General features: G+C 45.2%; 1 protein-coding gene across 6 annotated transcripts in view; it reads right to left on the bottom strand.

The window, feature by feature from the left end:
- lzts3a (leucine zipper, putative tumor suppressor family member 3a) overlaps nucleotides 1-20,375 on the bottom strand; it is a 200,491-nt gene that overhangs the window by 75,624 nt on the left and 104,492 nt on the right. The window contains exon 1 of one of the 6 annotated variants that reach the window (XM_043702201.2): nucleotides 373-471. The exons of the other annotated variants lie outside the window; for them this stretch is intronic. The gene's annotated coding sequence lies outside the window, so the exon portion shown is untranslated. Of the gene's footprint in view, nucleotides 1-372; nucleotides 472-20,375 lie in introns of those variants that run through there. 6 annotated transcript variants of the gene reach the window in all.

Here is a 20,375-nt window from a genome sequence, read left to right as displayed (position 1 = left end):
TTTGTCGTCGGTTGCAGCTTTTGCATTCTGCTTGTCCTCCCTATCTGAAGGGTATTGGTGTCACATTGCCCCTAGGTCAGTCTGTCAGGATTTTTTAAAATTCCTGCAGCTTTCTGCAGCAGTGCTTTGCACCTCCCGAAAACCAGCGATGAGACAATCAATTATTTTTTTAAAAAATATGATTATGAAATGAGCAAGGCAAGCGGAAGGTATCAGAAATGTTCAAAGAAAAGCAAAAATGCATACAGTAGATACGATCCGCAATAGACTGCCAATCCATACAATAAAGCCAATGTTAATCTGAGTGGTGAGTTTAAAAATCTGCTCCAAACAATGATTTAGATTAGAAATCACATTATAGAGGAGCGGTACCTGCAACATCTTCGCGGAGTGTGAGGCAGGCGGTCAATTTGAGCAGCGCTCTCCCACCCTCAGTGCCACTCTGTGTCTGTGTGTCAGTCTCAGCCTGAGCCCAGCGCTGCCCTTTGCCAGCACCGGCTCCCGCACTGAGAACAGAAACTCACCTGGACACACACAGCCCAAGCGCCCCAGCCCCGCCCTCATACTCTCCCATTGGCCCGCTCTCTCCATGTCGATGCGCTCACCCTCACGCTATTGGCTCTCCTCCCCACCCTCATCTGCATCCAGCAGCCCTGTTTACTACTGTCGCTGCACTCACTCGTGGGATCCCCACTTCAAGTTGTGTTTAAAAACAAAACTCCAACCCTATATTACGCTGTTCCGTCACCCTGCTCGTCGATCAGGATCAGGAAGGATTACAGTGCATTCAGATTTAACTGAAAAAAAAGCCCTGGTTTCCATTGAAGGCAGTAACGTCCAAGAGAGACTTGGTGACAGCCTGTTTCTGCTCTCCTTTCAAACAGCTCCGTCACTGGGGAACTGATCTGCTCAAGTTTCACCACCAATTGCACAGCTCTTCTTAGTGGTAAAAACAATGACTGCAGATGCAAAGTGCCTGCACTGAGATAGGTTTACATACCAACCCTCGTCTTCACTGGTTCACAATGCTCAGCATTATAACCACTTGACATGCGGAATTGACATTGTTATTGGTATCACACTAGCACAATACACCAGAATGAAAGGCCAGTCCACCCCAGGAACCCTTTCCGCTCGTCAATACAATGATGGCTAGTCTGTTGTGGTTTTAATTCCATTTCTCTGCCTGTCCCCCAGTAACTCCTGCCTCCTCTGATCAAAAATCAATCTAAGTCAGTCTTGACTATATTCAATCGCCCAGTCTCCCAACGGTCCTGTGGTACAGCATTGTGGCTATAGCTGCACCAAAGAACTGTTGCAGTTCACGAAGACAGCTCACCACTACCTTCTCAAGGGCAACTAGGAATGGGTGCAGCTCCCATGGGGGAAACTGAAAAAAGACAGCAGTGTCAGGCTGATGGTGAGAAAGTGCTTTCAAGTTTGGAGAAACAAAGTGGAATTGTATTTTCTGTTTGAACACAAACAGAGTGCTTTTGTTTCCTGTAAAATAAAACCAAAATATCGTGGATGCAGGAAACAGAAACAAGAATGGGGAACTTTTGGGGAACACTGAGTAAGTCAGGAAGCATCTCTGGAGGAAGAAACTGAATTATTTGGTCTAAGTTTTCATTTTTCGATCTGATGTGGAGGTGCCAGTGTTAGACTGGGGTGAATAAATTCAGAAGTCACACGACCCTAGATTACAGTCCAACATGTTTACTAAGGCGACTAACTGTGTGGAGTTTGCACGTTCTCCCCGTGTCTGCGTGGGTTTCCTCCGGGTGCTCCGGTTTCCTCCCACAGTCCAAAGATGTGCAGGGCCAGGTGAATTGGCCATACTAAATTGCCCGTAGTGTTAGGTAAGGGGTAAATGTAGGGGTATGGGTGGGTTGCGCTTCGGCGGGTCGGTGTGGACTTGTTGAACCGAAGGGCCTGTTTCCACACTGTAATGTAATCTAATCTAAAAATCACAAGCTTTCATAGCTGGCTCTTCATCAGGTGAAGTGAAGAAAAGTACAGCATTTATAGGCAGAGATATCAATGGGCAGATCTGTTGTAACACTACAGATGTTTTAGAGAAACTCAGCACCCATGGACCAGTCAAACCAGGAACATTCATCGTGATAGTGGACATTTTGGCACTCTACACCAGCATCCCCCATGAAGACAGCATCACTGCAACATCCTCAGTACTCAATACCAACAACTGCCAATCTCCAGACACCATCCTACAACTCATTCTCTTCATCCATGACTTCACCTTCGACAACCAGTTCTTCATCCAGACACACAGAACAGCCATAGGGATAACATTTACATCCCAGTACTTCAATAGTTTCATGCACAAGTTCGAGCAAGACTTCTTTGCTGCACAGGAATTCCGAACAACACTTATACACCAGATACATTGATGACATTTTCTTCCTCTGGATTCATGGCGAGGAATCACTGAAACAACTTCACAACAATGTCAACAGGTTTTATCACACCATCAGACTTACCATAGACCACTCTTTAGAGTCAGTCTCATTCTTAGATACACACATCTCCTTCGAGGACGGACACATCAGTACCTTACTCTATCACAAGCCTACAGATAACCTCATAATGCTGCACTTCACTATCTTCCATGCTAAACATGTTGAAGAAGCCATCCCCTTGGACAAGCCCGGAGTGTACACAAGATCTGCTCAGACGAGGAGGAATGCGATGGACACCTACAGATGCTGAAACATACCCTCATAAGAACCAGATACAATGCTCAACCCATCAGTCATCAGTGCCAAATGTGCCACAGCACAAAACTGCAATGATCTCCTCAGAAGACAGACACAGGACATGACCGATAGAGTACCCTTCATCATCTAATACTTTGCCAGAGCAGAGAAGCTATGCCATGTTCTTCATAGCCTTCAACATAAAATTGATGACAACAAAAATCTCACCAAGATCATCCCTACGCACGCACTTCTCACCTTCAAACAACTGCCAAATCTTAAACAGAACACTGTTCACAGGAAACTACCCTGCCTTCAGGAGAACATTGCTCATGACACCCACTCAATCCTACCATGGCAACCTTTGCAAGACATGTCAGAGTGTCGACAAGTATAGTACCATTACACATGGGAACACCACCCACGACATACATGGCAGGTGCTCATGTGACTCGGCCAGTGTTGTCTATCTCATCCACTGCAGGCAAGGATGCCCCGAGGTATGGTATATTGGCAAGACCATGCAGATATTATGACAATGAATGAATGGACACCGCGCAACAATCACCAGACTGGAATGTTCCCTCCCAGTTGGGGAACACTTCAGTGGTCAAGGACATTCAATCTGCGATCTTCTGGTAAACATTCTCCAAGGCGGCCTTTGAGATACACAACAACTCAGAATCGCCGAACAGACACTGATAGCCAAGTTCCTTATCATGAAGACAGTGTCAACCATGATCTTGGATTCATGTTGCACTACATGTAACCCCCACTACACTGTTCTGTATCTGTAAAATCTTCCTTACTGTCCGGTTTTGACACCATCACCTTGACAAATTGTCATGATCTCTCTACCTTAATTAGTTTGTACAGTTTTAGATTACTTGTTACCTTGGTTAGGCCCTCAGCATGCGACTCTTATACCTAGCATGTTATTCCAGTCATTTGGTTTGTCTCCAGCACCATCTTATTTTTAATGTTCTTGTAATTATCTCTGTAACTAATTAAATCAATCCCCTTCACTTACTTCTCAGCTGTTTTGATTCAATTGTTCTTCATCAGAAAGGGCTCTGGCCCAAAACGTCTATTTTCCTGCTCCTCAGATGCTGCCTGACCTGCTGTACTTTTCCAGCAACACACTCTCAACTTTGTGTCTAATGCCCCCACATACCCTCAATTTGTTTGACAGAATGGCCCAGAGATTCTAGCCAATGGCCCTTTGATCAGGTTGCAGGAGGGTGAGGAACAATTTTTTAGATTAGATTACTTACAATGTAGAAACAGGCCCTTCGGCCCAACAAATTCACACCGACCCTCCGAAGAGCAATCCACCCAGACCCATTCCCCTACATTTACCCCTTCACCTAATACTATGGGCAATTTAGCATGACCAATTCACCTAACCTGCACATTTTTGGACTGCGGGAGGAAACCGGAGCAAACCCATGCAGACACGGGGAGAATGTGCAAACTCCACACTGACAGCTGCCTGAGGCGGGGAATTGAACCCGGGTCTCTGGTGCTGTGAGGCAGCAGTGCTCACCACTGTGCTACCCTCACTACCAGAGTTTGATCAAATGTTAACTGAACCAAAAATCATGTGGGTGGTTTTGTGAAAGATTATTGCTCACTGTAATGGAGAATTTGACCCTGTTAAACTCTTCCTTATATTGGAATAAAGAGGAATGATTTTAGTTCAATTTGTAATCAAGATAAGTGATTGAGGTATTTGTTCCAAAAAGTATTGCTGTTGTGTTTATAAGTCATGATTGATTTCACAGCAATAATTCCAGCAAATGCTGTTTGCAAGCAAAGGGTAGGTGCATACAGAGAGATATGAAGCAAAGAAACAGGGCTACAATTCAGTCCAAATCTCAATGAGTTGTTTTATATGGTCTGAGTTGTTCAGATCAATCACAATCTCACTGGATGGCAGAATAGGCTCAAGATGAATGGCTGTTCAAATCCCAGCAGGGAATCCCCAAACTGTTCAAATCCCAGTGAGGAACCCTCAAACTGTCCAAATCCCAGCCAGGAACCGCCAAACTGTTCAAATCCCAGCAAGGAGACCTCAAACTGTTCAAATCCCAGCGAGGAACCGCCAAACTGTTCAAATCCCAGCGAGGAACCCCCTCAAACTGTTCAAATCCCGGCAAGGAACCCCCAAACTGCTCAAAACCCAGCAAGGAGACCTCAAACTGTTCAAATCCCAGCAAGGAACCCCCAAACTGTTCAAATCCCAGCAAGGAGACCTCAAACTGTTCAAATCCCAGCAAGGAACCCCCAAACTGCTCAAAACCCAGCAAAGAGACCTCAAACTGTTCAAATCCCAGCAAGGAACCCCCAAACTGTTCAAATCCCGGCAAGGACCCCCCAAACTTTTCAAATCCCAGCGAGAAGACCTCAAACTGTTCAAATCCCAGCAAGGAACCCCCAAACTGCTCAAAACCCAGCAAGGAGACCTCAAACTGTCCAAATCCCAGCAAGGAACCCCCAAACTGCTCAAAACCCAGCAAGGAGACCTCAAACTGTTCAAATCCCAGCAAGGAACCTCCAAACTGCTCAAAACCCAGCGAGGAGACCTCAAACTGTTCAAATCCCAGCAGGGAATCCCCAAACTGTTCAAATCCCAGCAAAGAGACCTCAAACTGTCCAAATCCCAGCGAGGAACCCCCAAACTGCTTAAAACCCAGCAAGGAGACCTCAAACTGTTCAAATCCCAGCAAGGAACCCCCAAACTGTTCAAATCCCAGCAAGGAGACCTCAAACTGTTCAAATCCCAGCAAGGAACCCCCAAACTGCTCAAAACCCAGCGAGAAGACCTCAAACTGTTCAAATCCTGGCAAGGAACCCCCAAACTGTTCAAATCCCAGCGAGAAGACCTCAAACTGTTCAAATCCCAGTGAGGAACCTCCAAACTGCTCAAAACCCAGCGAGGAGACCTCAAACTATTCAAATCCCACTAAGGAATCCTCAAACTGTTCAAATCCCAGTCAGGAACCCCCAAACTGCTCAAAACCCAGCGAGGAGACCTCAAACTGTTCAAATCCCAGCGAGAAGACCTCAAACTGTTCAAATCCCAGTCAGGAACCCCCAAACTGCTCAAAACCCAGCAAGGAACCCTCAAACTGATCAAAACCCGGCAAGGAACCCTCAAACTGTTCATATCCCAGTGAGGAGACCTCAAACTGCTCAAAATCCGGCAAGGAACCCTCAAACTGTTCAAAACCCAGCAACGAACCCTCAAACTGCTCAAAACCCGGCAAGGAACCCCCAAACTATTCAAAACCCAGCAAGGAACCCTCAAACTGTTCAAAACCCAGCAAGGAATCCTCAAACTGCTCAAATCCCAGCAAGGAATCCTCAAACTGTTAAAATCCCAGTCAGGAACCCCCAAACTGTTCAAAACCTGGCAAGGAACCCTCAAACTGTTCACATCCCAGCAAGGAATCCTCAAACTGTTCAAATCCCAGTCAGGAACCCCCAAACTGCTCAAAACCCAGCGAGAAGACCTCAAACTGTTCAAATCCCAGTGAGAAGACCTCAAACTGTTCAAATCCCAGCGAGGAATCCCCTCAAACTGTTCAAATCCCAGCAAGGAACCCCCCAAACTGCTCAAAACCCAGCAAGGAACCCTCAAACTGTTCAAATCCCAGTGAGAAGACCTCAAACTGTTCAAATCCCAGTGAGGAGACTTCAAACTGTTCAAATCCCAGCGAGAAGACCTCAAACTGTTCAAATCCCAGCGAGAAGACCTCAAACTTTCAAATCCCAGCAAGGCGATTGGTGATCCCCGGACGGGAACCTGGTAGATGGTGGTGAGGCGATTGGTGATCCTGGAGCGGGACCCTGGAAGATGGTGGTGAGGTAATTGGTGAGCGTAGAGTGGGACCCTGGTAGACGGTGGTGAGGTGATTGGTGATCCCGAAGCAGGACCCTAGTAGACAATGATGAGGTGATTGGTGATCCCGGAGTGGGACCCTGGTGGACAATGATGAGGCGATTGGTGATCCTGGAACGGGACCCTGATAGATGGTGGTGAGGTGATTGGTGAGCGTAGAGCGGGATCCTGGTAGATGGTGATGAGGTGATTGGTGATCCCGGAGCAGGACCCTGGTAGACAGTGGGAGCGTGATTGGTGACCGTAGAGCAGGACCCTGTTAGACTGTGGTGAGGTGATTGGTGATCACACAACAGGATCCTGGTAGACAGTGGTGAGTTGATTGGTGATCCTGGAGCAGGACCATGGTAGACGGTGGTGAGGTGATTGGTGATCCCGGAGCGGGACACTGGTAGATGGTGGTGAGGTGATTGGTGAATATAAAGCAGGGCCATGGTAGACAGTGGTGGGGTAATTGTTGATCCCGGAGCGGGACCCTGGTAGACGGTGGTGATTCGATTGATCAGCCCGGAACAGGACCCTGGTAGACAGCAGTGAGGAGGCAGCTGGCTGAGGGCCAAGCATGGGAGCAGGTATCAGCTGCTACATCGGTGGAAGCAATGATGGGGAGGGTAGGCCCAGCAGCGAAAGGTGGCATCTGAGGATCGGCAACTTCGACGTTGGTTGGGTCCAGCGTTCGCGGTGACGAACCAACGGTGGAAATGTTATGGACACTGTTTAAGCTATAATTTTCTAAAAGAATTATTCTTAAACTATTCAAAATTGCACCTGATCATGACAATGGGGTGGAAGTTTTCACTATATTTTTCACTGTAAAACACACACGGCAATAAAATCATTCATTTAAATTCATTCACGCATTCATTCATTACCTGAGCAGGCTAAACAGCTTGATAGCACCGTTGACACCTTCCATCACTTTCCTTATGATTGAGAGTAGACTGATGGGGTGATAATTGGTCGGGATGGATTCGTCCTGCTTTTTGTGTACTGAGTATACTGGGCAACATTCCATGTTATCGGGTAGGTGCCAGTGTTGTAACTGTACTGGATCAGCTGGGCTAGGGGAGCGGCAGGTTCTGAAGCACACGTCTTCAGTACTATTGCCGGAATGTTGTCAGGGCATGCAACCTTTGCAGTATCCAGTGTCTCTATCTGTTTCTTGATATCACATGGAGTGAATCAAATTGGCTGAAGACTGATATCTGTGATGCTGGAGACAACTGGGGCAGGCCAAGATGTATCATCCACTTGGCACTTCCGGCTGAAGATTGCTGCGAATGCCTCAGCCTTATCTGATGTGCTGGGTTTTTTCATCATTGAGGATGGGGATATTCTTCCTCCAGTGAGTTGTTTAATCATCCACCAGCATTCAGGACTGGTTGTGGCAGACTGCAGAGCTTAGATCTGATCTTTTGGTTGTAGGATCACTTAGTTCTGTCTATCACTTGCTGCGTATGCTGTTTGGGATACAAGTAATACGGTTTGATGGCTTCACTAGGTTGACACCTCATCCTCAGGTATGCCTGGTGCTGCTCCTGGCATACCCTCCTGTGTTCTCCATTGAACCAGGGTTGACCCCCTGGCTTGATGGTAACGGTTGAGTGGGGGATATGATGGGTCATGAGGTTACAGATTCTGCTGGAGTACAATTCTGTTGCTGTTGATGCCCACAGCGCCTCATGGACACCCAGTCTTTAGTTGTTTGGTCTGTTTGAAGTCTGTCCCATTTACCACAATGATAATACCACGCAACAGAATGGAGGGTATTCTCAACGTGAAGAGGAGATTTAGTCTCCACAAGGACTGTGCAGTGGTCGCTCTTACTGATACTGTCATGGACAGATGCATCTGTAGCCGACAGATTACTAAGAATGTGGTCAACTTTATCTTTCCCTCTTGATGGTTCCCTCACCACCTGCCACAGACCCAGTTTAGCAGCTATGTCCTTTAGGAGCTGATCAGCTCGATCTGTATACTACTGCCGAGTCACTCTTGGTAATGGATATTGAAAACCCCCACCCAGAGTACACTTTATGCCCTTGTCACCCTCAGTGCTTCCTCTAAGTATTGTTCAACATGGAGTAGCACTGATCCATCAGCACAGGGAGGACAGTATGTAGTAATCAGCAGGAGGAGGTTTCCTTGCCCATGTTTAACCTGATGCTTTGAGACTTCATGGGGTACGGAGTCAATATTGAGGATCCCAAAGCAACTCGGTCCTGAATATATGCTGGGACAGGACATATCCAGAGAAGGTGATCATGGTGTCTGGGACAGTCTGTCTGTCTGTTAGGTATGAGAATGACTACAGGTTGTTGCTTGACTAGTCTGTGAGACTAATTTTGGCATTAGGCCCCAGATTTTAGTGAGGAGGACTGTGCAGGGTGGTCAGGGCTGTTTTTGCCATTGTCTTTTCCAGTGCCTATGTGGATGCCAGGTGATCTGTCCGGTTTCATTTCTTTGCAGAGACTTCGAAGAGATTCATACAACTGAGTGGCTAAATAGACCATTTCAGAGAGTGCTTAAGAGAGTCAACCACGTTGCTGTGTCTGGAGTTACATATAGACCTGACCAGATAAGGATGGCAGTTTCCTTCCCTGAAGGTCAATAGTGAACCAGATGGATTTTTCCAACAATCGACAATGGTTTCATAGTCATCTGTGGATTCTTAATCCAGATTTTTTTTATATTGGATTCAAATTCCACCATCTGCCGTCGCGGGATTCGGACCCTGGTGCCCAGAACATTAGTTCAGTTTTTTGGATCAATCATCAAGCAATAATACCAACAGAGCATCGCCTTCCCTTCAGGAAGACAATCACAATGTCACCAGTCTATTCAAGTAACTGAAGACCCTGGAACCATTCTCATAAATCTCCTCGCGACCCTCTCCAATGCCTTCTCATCCTTTCTAAAACGTGATGCTCAGGTTTGGACACAAAGAGCTGACTTTTAAATATCCCTCATTGGTTGTTTCAGTGGGAAGGGGATGTAAAGTAGGTCGGGGCTAGTCAATACATGCCCACACACCCCTCAGCTCACTCAGAAAAGACACTGGGGAGGGGGTGTTGTTCGGTACCAAAACTGGCAGCCCACATGCCAAATTTAACTTAATAGAGTCATAGCGATGTACAGGACAGAAACAGACCCTTCCGTCCAATGCGTACCATCCTCTGGGTGAAAATGTGACACTCCACACTTCCCTTCTCTACAGTTCAGTTGTCTGTCCATCTAACTAGCTCATGTGAAATCTACCACTATCCTTCTTTGTTGTTCTGCACATTGTGCCCTATACCCAAGTCTTATTGATTACTATACTATAGCAAGAGATATTATAGATCCCGGTATTGCGTCATGGGCAATCCCATTATATATCTGCTGCCAACCTGAAAAACAATGTTCACCATTTTGGTCTGTTTTATGCTTCTCTGGTAGTATGCTTGAAGGGGAGTGCTTTGTAAAATCCAGTGCATGGCCACACCACATCACTGGGCCCACTGAACCCCTTATTCAGCCAATTAATGGGAACATCATGGTCGGGGGTGACTGCTGAGAGCAAAATGTCTTTGCTGCACCCATTGGGGAATCCCAAGAAAACCCTCCACAGCCACCCCTCCCCCACCACCGTCATCCTCTCTCCTTCATTGGGGCCTTTGAGGCCAGGTCTGTCGAAAGTCCCCCACTTTCCTTGGTACTGGACCTTAATGACAGGCGCCATGGCGATTGCTTGCAGTCCCAACAGTGGCCACCGTTCCTCCATGGCACTGCTGTGACTGCCGACCATCAAACTGGCTGCAACTCCCCAATGCATGGCTTTGTCTCTGGGAGGGGCAGAAATCCTGCCTCCAGGCTATTCTCAGCCAATCAACTGTCAGCTGTCAGCGGGGCCGCATTTATTTCCTGGGTGGACTCTTCATCGATTAATAAATCAGGACGGTGGGGTTAACACGAGTAAAATTTTGTGTTCTGTCACTCAGGCAGCTGTGTATTCATAGCATGAGCTTCAGCTTTGCTGCTTCACCTTCTGTATGGCACTCGATCAGATAACCCTTTAAATCCATGCCACACCACACATCAACAGTCAATCCTCACCCACCCTTTCGGATAGCTCATCAGAAAGTCTAAAGATAGGGATGGGTCATTCTCCTACCAAAGTGCAAACAGCAAAACAAGAAACACACAGCGACTTTAACTCTCACATTCCTTTTAACACCTTCTATCACCTGTGCCCAGCATGAAAGTCCCTGGAGACCTCTCTTTGCCAACTCATTAGTTATGCCCCTAAAACACAAAGAGCTCCAGTGTTGATTTCTCGAGCCATGGTTGTGTTTACATCAACTGGAAAAAGTAAACTATAAATGGTGAAAAATTCCACCCTGATCTCCCTCCACGGTTTAATAATGCCACGATAAGTTTGTCAGAAGATCACTGTGGAGCAGTCCCAGAAGATTACTCAACAATTAAATTAATTAAACCTAATGAATTAAATTGTACTCCTTCCACAGGAGACATTATCATTGGACTCTATAGGCCAATGCTATGTTGTTCTACAAAAGGCTCCTACCTCACACTTTCAATGAACCAATGTAATCTGTCTTGATTCCATATGGTGCTGACTCCCAGATCCTCTGCATTCTCTGAGAAGAGAAGGTTTTCTGGACTGTCCTAGTGGATTTAATTGTTCCCATCTGATAACCACAGCTCTCAGTTTGGACTTCTGCTCCCTGTCCCTTTCAAGGCCTTACATTCTTATCAAAGTGGGTTGTTTTAAGGTGTTTAATTATTAGATTACTTACAGGGTGGAAACAGGCCATTCGGCCCAACAAGTCCACACCGACCCGCCAAAGCGTAACCCCCCCAGACTCATTCCCCTACATTTACCCCTTCACCTAACTCTACGGGCAATTTAGCATGGCCAATTCACCTAACCTGCACATTTTTGGATTGTGGGAGGAAACCGGAGCACCCAGAGGAAACCCACACAGACACGGGGAGAATGTGCAAACTCCACACAGAGAGTCGCCTGAGGTGGGAATTGAACCCGGGTCTCTAGCGCTGTGAGGCAGCAGTGCTAACCACTGTGCCACCGTGCCGCTCATAAATTATGCCCCTATCTGAGGATGCTGTCTCGCAGTCACAGGTTTGCATCTGGGCAACAACATCAGAGATGGCCACCCCTTTGGTAGCAATGGTATTTCAAAATGGCATCCATCATCCTCTTTGCTAGGCTATTTCTAAGGGAGGAGGTGACAAAAATAAACAAAACCAGGTTCTTTTGCACCTAAATGCTTTCTGACACCATGCTCTGTGGGACAATCAGAGTCATGTTTTTTTCAATTTCTTATACAGTGGGTTAGATGCCTCTTTTGACACCAGTAGAAAATCACAAGGAGTAGACTAACAGCACTTTAAATGCCCTTTTTAATTCTTTTCATAAAAGCCTGAGGTCACGTATCATAACAACCTGAGATCATATCCGACATGCAAAATATCATGGTTCAAAAAGTAGTAGACTGAGTGATGAGACAGATCAAGATGTATATTATATTCAAACTAAATTATATTTAGAGAGTCTTCAATTGTTCATGTTCATTGTCATAAAAACAGTCTGCTATGTGTAATATAATTAATGTTAAATGCAATTTTACATATTTGCAGGAACAGGAAATGGACAAATCCAATCTGATCCGATTCATTCTTGGTCATTACAAAGTGATGGAAAAACATCATCCTCTTCAGCAGGAGGCCAAGGTGGACCATAGAAAGTGCAGGAATTGTGTAAAAATTACATTAGGAAAGCAAAAGGTACTTTTCAGTAGATTAGGATCAGGAGGATCAGATCAAGAAGAGGGTCCATTAGAGGCTAAAGTGGCAAGTGTGTGTGGAGCTGGAAGACATTGGTGAGATTTTAAATGAGTGCATCATATCTGTGTTCATGATAGAGTAGAATGGTGTAAGTATAGAAATCATGTGATGCACTTGAACAAATTAGCACTGCAGCAGAGCAGGTATTAACAGTACTGAGGGCTTAAAATTGGATAAGACCCCAGGCCAAGACAATGTCTATCCCAGGCTGCTGTGGAGGCCAGGGGGGAGATTGCAAAAACCCTAACATTAGATTTCAAATCATTTCTGGACACAAGCGAGGTGCCAGAGGACTGGTGAACAGCTATTGTGGGTCCATTATTCAACAGTGTGGTCAGGATAAATCAGGGAATCACAAGCCAGTTAGAGGTAGGGTAACTATTGGAAAAACTTCTGAGGGACAGAATTTAATCTTCATTTGGAGGAGCAAGGAGAAATCATGATAGCCAGCATTACTTAGTCAGGGGGAGACAGGTTTGGCTGAGTTTTCAGATGAAGTAACTAGTTGTGTGTGCAATTGACATGGACTTTAGTAAAACATTTGGCAAGGTGTCGCTTGGGAGGTTGGACAAGAAGGTAAGAGCCCATGGGAACCAAGGCAATTGGCAAATTGGATCCAAAATTGGCTTAATGGCATTGTTGATTGTGTCTGGAAGCCTGTATTCAGTTTGGTGCTGGATCCTTTGCTATTTGTAAAGAACATTAATGATCTATATATGATCATTAACAATCATAAATATAGGAGGAATGGTCAGCAAGCTTGCAGCTAGCATGAAAATCAGTGGTGTGGTAAATAGTGAGGAGGAAACATTTCAGACCATATAGGTGGGCTGGTCAGGTGTGAATGTAAGAAATAAAACTTTTCTGAACATGGGAATGGAAACAGGCTAGTCTGCCCCTTGAGTTTATTACAGCACTCCATAAGTTATAGAAGCCCATTGAGCCCATCGAATCTACTCCACCATTCGATCATGGCTAATTATATTTCCCAACCACTTCCTCTCATAGTCCTTGATCCCCTCAACAATCCAAAGCCTAATTTATAAGGCATCTGGATGGGTATATGAATAGGAAGGGTTTGGAGGGATATGGGCCAGGTGCTGGCAGGTGGGACTAGATTGGGTTGGGATATCTGGTCGGCATGGACAAGTTGGACCGAAGGGTCTGTTTCTGTACTGTACATCTCTATGACTCTATCTATCTCTGTCTTAAAGTCACTCAATGACTTGGCCTCTACAGCAATGAGTTCCACAGATTCGCCACCCTCTGGCAAAGGGAACTCCTCCTCATCTCAGTTCAAAAGGGTCATCCCTTCACTGATCTGCATCTTAGCTACCTTAATCCCACAGTTCGTGGTTCGGCTATGGTACACACTTTCTGGATGTGAGGTGGAGGCAGGCTGAAGGCATTCAAGATGGTTATTTAGAAAGAAACAATGTGCATGGATATGACAGATAGGCACTAAGTCATGGTGTTCTTTTGGAGAGTCAGTGCAGAAACAATGGGCTGCAAGGATTCCTTCTATACCATAACAATTCTGTAATTCTGTGAACTCCCATCGACCCATATTCTGTCTCCCTGAATTACAAACACCTTTCAGTCTCAGATTTTAAAGTTTCAATGACCAAACCTCAATATCTTCTAGGGCAGAAAATTCCTGATTTCCATTATCCCTTTCCTACCAAAGTGAAAATGAACCCAATGTCTCAGAAAGTTGGTATGCTCTGAAGAGTCAGTCAGCTTTAAGCAGATATTGCTTCAAAGCAATTGCAGATTGTTTTGGAACCATCCAATTTTATGAGCAGCTTGTGCCGTTGGTAGAAAACACACTTTTACTGAAAAAGTTAAATGAAGCAGCATCTGGAACATTTAAGAAATAAAGCTAATGCTTAATTAGTTTCACTGCAGGAGAATTAAACAGCTCACAACAGCACACATCTTTGGCATTTCTCATTACAGGAGAGAAGAACAGGAAGGAGCGTAGTAATATTTCAACTGTTTTACAGGTCACTTTGTGCTGTGTAGCTCTTCAACACTGCCACATTCACATTGTAAAGGGGCTTCAAGTCCAGCTACATCAGTAAATATGGTAGCAGGACCCGCAACAACAAATAAATAAATTCTATTCCTATAACACTTTCAACGTAGCTAAACGTCTTAATTTCACAAGAGCGTCATTCAGAAAAAAAAAGTTGTCGGAAGTCAAAAAAACGTAGGTGTGTAAAAACGTATAAAGGTTTTAATGAATGTCGGGTCAAGGAAGCAGAGGGCAGGATGTCAAGAGGCGAGGAGACCAAATTTCTGGCAACTAAAATCCCAGCCACCAATGATGAAGCAAAGAAAACTGGAAATGCACAAGAGTGCTGGAGGCGTGCAAAGCTCTTGGAGAGTGTCTGTGGAGCTGAAGCAAGTTACAGCGAGAGAGAAGGGCAAGGCCAAAAGGGAGTTGAAATTAGAAAAGGGGGGTTTAATTTTGAGGCATTTCCAGATTGAAAGCTAATGTCATCATTGATCACAAATATGATGGGTTAATGGGATTTTGTGGAACTTAGGACACAGATAGCAACTTTGATTGTACTTATGTTTAAAAAGGGTGAAGATGTGAGACATGGTATATCTACCTAAGTATTAAAGGAAACAAAGGGTAGCAATCTCCTGGCATAGTGGTAATGTCCCTACCTCCAGGCCAGAAAGGCTTGGGCTTAAGTCCCACCTGCTCCAGAGGTGTGTCCATCACATGTCTGAACAGATTAATTAAAAATATCTAAAAGGAACAAACATGCAATCATGGCACATTCCTCTTCTGTTTCCCTTCTGTCAGTAACAGCCATTCTATCACTGAACCTTTAAATCAGCCAGTGAAAGATCTCACTCATACAGCACTTATCAAAGCACTTCTGGTGAATGAACTCCAAGCATCATTTTCATCAGCAGGAAAGCTGTCTCTCCAAATGATTGTGAAGTACCTCCAACCTGACAAATGAGCGTCCTTGGAAATGGCAGAAAATAGGTTTTTAAATACCTTAAAGGGCACTAAAGAAAGGAGAGTACAGGCATGATTCAAATTTGATTGCACTTGTACATAAACACAGATGAAGCATTGCAGCTTCCCCCTTGCACTTAACCTGCTGTCTGCTGTTGAAGAGGGCAGCAATGTGAGCAACTTGACCTGGATCTGTCAATGCTCCTGCAAGGGGCCAGCTGAGTTCATTGCCAGTCGCAGCTGGAATTCAAACTCAGCTTCCAGGAAGCCTGATGCCTCTGTGATATACCCAATTATCTTTTGTTTTGCTTCTCCAGGGGAAGGACACAAGCAGAAAGAGGATTAGTCGTCAGTTTGGAGAGGCTACTTCTTTGAAAGGAAGAAAGTGCAATCTCCTTTCAGACTTGCCATTCAAACCCCTTCCTCCTGAGTGAACTATTGACAGCATTGTCAGACACTCAGTCCGAAGGCCTGATTCCTACATTGCTGTGGATCAGCCCCAGCTTAACATTCTGGCACTGTGCCTGACCTCCTGCACTCTTCCCAATGTGTGCACATCAACCCTCAGGGAGTGCAGTTCACCTTTCTTGTGGTTCTGACTTCCACCAAACTTGAATCTGATTTTTATTCTCATTCTCTTCCAGTTTGCGATTGTCTTTAAACCCATCCCTTTTCCACCTTTTTAGTTTGAGAGGGTATTAAAACCATCGAGCCTTGTTGTAGCTCCTTCCCTGCTGTACTTTTTAAACTGTGCAATGCAGATCAGTTATCGGCTTCACAAAGACAAAAACCAGAGGCAAAATAAAGGACACATCTCAACTTTGTGCCTCAACAATATCGGAACAAAGGCGCCCTAAAACACAACTCTTTGACTAGCTTTTGGTCACATCTCATGACGTGGCTCAGTATTGAGTTTTGCTTGATTAATGTTCCTACCAATTACCTTGGCTGTTTCAGTCTATAAAAGGAGCTACATAAATGGAGAGTGTTGCTGTTGTCACCTGCGGGTTCCTGGCACCAAGAGGCCTGAACAGTGAAGTGCTGAAATGTTGGAACTGCCTGTGCCAGGGTGATGGGAGTTGGCACCACGCGTAAATTATTGAATTAAAACCTTTGGCATTTTGCTTTAATTCGGACTGCTTCAGTTTGGCAGCTGAGGGCACGAGTCCAAACAACCAGCCTGACACAGAAGGACCTTTTATAAAGTGATTTCTTGGCAGTGACACTGAATCATTGTTGTACTGCATGGTCCTAACATCTATCTGGAAGTGATTTATACAGTCCAGAAGAAATTCAAGGATCTGTTTTACTGATAAGCAGGTTTCAATTATGTATAAGCTGGAAGCAGTGCTAAATCAGGCAGAAACTGCATTATTTGGGCCTTTCGTAGGTAATTGACTGTAGCTATCGCAAAGCCCGGTTTTAGAGACTGTAGCTATCGCAAAGCCCATAGTGTGCTATTGCACAGTGCTATTTGACCCAAAGACTGACCTGCTACCTTTACAAAGTGGACTGGTCCCAATTGGAGCAGGAGTTTGATAACTGCTCTCTTTCATTCATTCACAGGATGTGGGTGTCACTGGCTAGGCCAGCATTTATTGCCCATTCCTAATGCCCAGGGGGCAGTTCAGAGTCAGGGTCAATCACATTTCTGTGGGTCTGGAGTCACATGTAGGCCAGACCAGGTAATGCCTGCGTATTCCTTCCCTAAAGGACATTAGTGAGCCAGATGGGTTTTTCCAACAATCGACAATTGGAATCCTAAATCCAGTCATCATTGGAATCCTAAATCCAGATATTTATTGAACTCAAATCCCACCATCTGCCTTGGCAGGATTCAAATCTGGGTCCCCAGGACATCACCAGGGTCTCTGGATTATCAAGCCAGGCTGTCGCCTCCCCTAATTGGCATGTTTCGGTTGATTAGACAGTGAAAGATGGGAACGAAAAGAATCAGGCACAGTCCCAAGTTGCATGCAGGTGCAGCAAGCAGTGAGGAAAGCTAATGGCATGCTCTCCTTCAGAATGAGAGGACTTGAGGTTCGGAGTAGAGATGTCTTGCTGCAGTTATACAGGGTTGAAAATGTGTTGCTGGAAAAGCGCAGCAGGTCAGGCAGCATCCAGGGAACAGGAGAATCGACGTTTCGGGCATAAGCCCTTCTTCAGGAATGCCCGAAACGTCGATTCTCCTGTTCCCTGGATGCTGCCTGACCTGCTGCGCTTTTCCAGCAACACATTTTCAGCTCTGATCTCCAGCATCTGCAGACCTCACTTTCTCCGCAGTTATACAGGGCCTTGGTAAGGCCATATCTTGAGTATTGTGTGTAGTTTTAGTCTCCTAGTCTGAGGAAGGACATTCTTGTTATTGAGGGAGTCCAGTGAAGGTTCACCAGACTGATTCCCGGGATGGCAGGCTTGACAGATGGGAAAATACTGGATTGACTAGGCTTGTACTCGCTGGATTTAGAAGAATGAGGGGGATCTCATATAAACATATAAAATCCAGATGGGACTGGACAGGTTAGATGTGGGAAGAATGATCCCAATGTTGGGAAGTCCAGGACTAGGGCTCAGTGTAAGAATAGGGACAAGCCATTCAGGACTGAGATGTGGAAGAATTTCTTCACTCAGAGAGTTGTGAACTTGTGGAATTCTCTCCAACAGATATATTCAAGAGGGAGCTGGTCATGTCCCTTGCAGCTAAAGGGATTAAGGGGTATGGAGAGAAAGCAGGAATGTGATACTGAGATTGTATGATCAGCCATGATCAGATTGAAAGGTGGTGCAGGCTCGAAGGGCCGAATGGCCGACGCCTGCACCAATTCTCTATGTTTCTGTGTTTGTTTCTCCCCCCTCCTGATCCAGCTAGTCACTCTTGGAAGCACATGTATATGAACGGGATATAGTTTGGCTCAAAGCTTTCTGCGGTTGAACGGTGCCCTGATACCTTGGGCTCACATACAAAATGGCCAATTCAACTAACATCCTCAACTAACCATTCTTCAGTGGCAAAAAGAATTATAGGGCAGGGATGAATTAATATCCCATTGGATACAAAATGGGTGGAAAAGAACACCTGAGCAGCTATAGGCCATTCAGCCCCTTCAGTCTGCCCCACTATTCCATAAAATGGCGGCTGATCTGAATGTAAGCTTGAAATTTGCATTCCCTGCCCCTAATAACCTTTTCAGCCCTTTTTAAACTATCCACTTCAGCCTTATAACTCTGCTTCAGGGAGACCATTCCACAGGCCCATGACCCTCTGAGAAAAACAAAATGCCTCATTTCAGTTTTTAGTGGTCAACAGCTGACATTTAAGCAGTGACCCAAGTTCTGGACTCTTCCACAAAAGGATCCACCCTCTGTACACCTTCCGTTCCCAGACTTATACATTTTAAATAGGTCACCTCTTACTCTTCGAAGCTCCCGTGGATACAAGCTGAGCCTGTCCAACCTTCCTTCATAAAGACATTGCAGGTAATGGTCCAATAAACCATCTGTCAATTGCTTCCAATGCATTTAGACTTTTGTTCTGAAACAAGGTGACAAATACTGTACACAGTACTGCAGATGTGGTCTCACCAATTCCCTTTATAACTGAAGCATTATCTCCCTATTTTTGTATTCAATTCTCCTTTGGTTTGCTGTACCATTTCAGAGAGCTTTATTGCATTGATCATGAAGTCACACATGGGTCAGACTGGCTGAGGATACAGATAGTCTTTCCTAAATAATGATTTGTGAACTCTGTGGGTTTTTACATAAATCCCAAAGTACACTAGAGGGTTAAGCACTAATATATTATCACACACACACACCAGGCTAAAGTTTCACCTCAGATTCTGACCTCCAAGCCTCTCAAACTTTGCCTTTGGATTGAGGTCCTGTTCCATCATGACTATGGCATGTAATAAACTCTCCATATTAAGATAAATCACACACTGGCACCTTTCATCCACCTGTTTCAGATGCTATGGGAGAACCGGAATGGCGATATTTTCTAATTTATCTGTTCAGAGATGGTACAAACGCACCTCTAGAGCAGGTGGGACTTGGACCCAGGCCTCCCAGCACAGACGTACAAACACCAAAACTGTGCCACAAAAGCTCTTAAGATCTGGAACGATACAAGTCAACCTCAATCTCAAGGAGCTGCCCAAGAAGGTGAAGAAACCTTTTGTGATGTCACACTGACAGTATCAGATGGAGAGGCATGGGAAGAGGTACAGATGAAACTGAAATACCAGCATGCACCTGATAGGCCAAAGGGCCTGTCTCTGTCCTGTTATTTCTATGTAATTCTATTAAGTTGCTTCAAAGCAGGGGAGATTGTGGCACACTAGTAAGGTTTCTGGACTGGAATTCCTGAGGGCCCTGCCAGTATGGCAGCTGGTAGAATTTAATTCAAGAAACTAATTCTGGACTTGAAAGCTAAACTTATTAGGTACCTGTTACCAATAATGGTGACCATGAATCTATCATTGACTCTTATAAAATACCCTAGGATCCTTTAGGGAAGGAAATCTGCTGTCCTTACCTACCATTATTATCCATAGTCCTCAGCTGCATCGTATATGTAAAAGTGCATGTTTCTGCAGTAAGTGGAAACCAGGCTTGATCAAATGGTAAGAATCAGAGATGTACAGCATGGAAACAGACCCTTCGGTCCAACTCGTCCATGCCGACCAGATATCCAAACCTAACCTAGTCCCATTTGCCAGCACTTGACTCATATCCTTCTAAGGTAAAAACAATGACTGCAGATGCTGGAAACCAGATTCTGGATTAGTGGTGCTGGAAGAGCACAGCAGTTCAGGCAGCAGGTTTTGCCTGTCCTCGGATGCTGCCTGAACTGCTGTGCTCTTCCAGCACCACTAATCCAGAATCATATCCCTCTAAACCC

Source organism: Chiloscyllium plagiosum, unplaced genomic scaffold, assembly GCF_037043375.1.
Source record: "Chiloscyllium plagiosum isolate Xiang-an unplaced genomic scaffold, Cpla_swu_hap1 HiC_scaffold_1, whole genome shotgun sequence".
Taxonomy (NCBI): domain Eukaryota; kingdom Metazoa; phylum Chordata; class Chondrichthyes; order Orectolobiformes; family Hemiscylliidae; genus Chiloscyllium; species Chiloscyllium plagiosum.
This window is presented reverse-complemented; position numbering and strand designations above follow the sequence as displayed.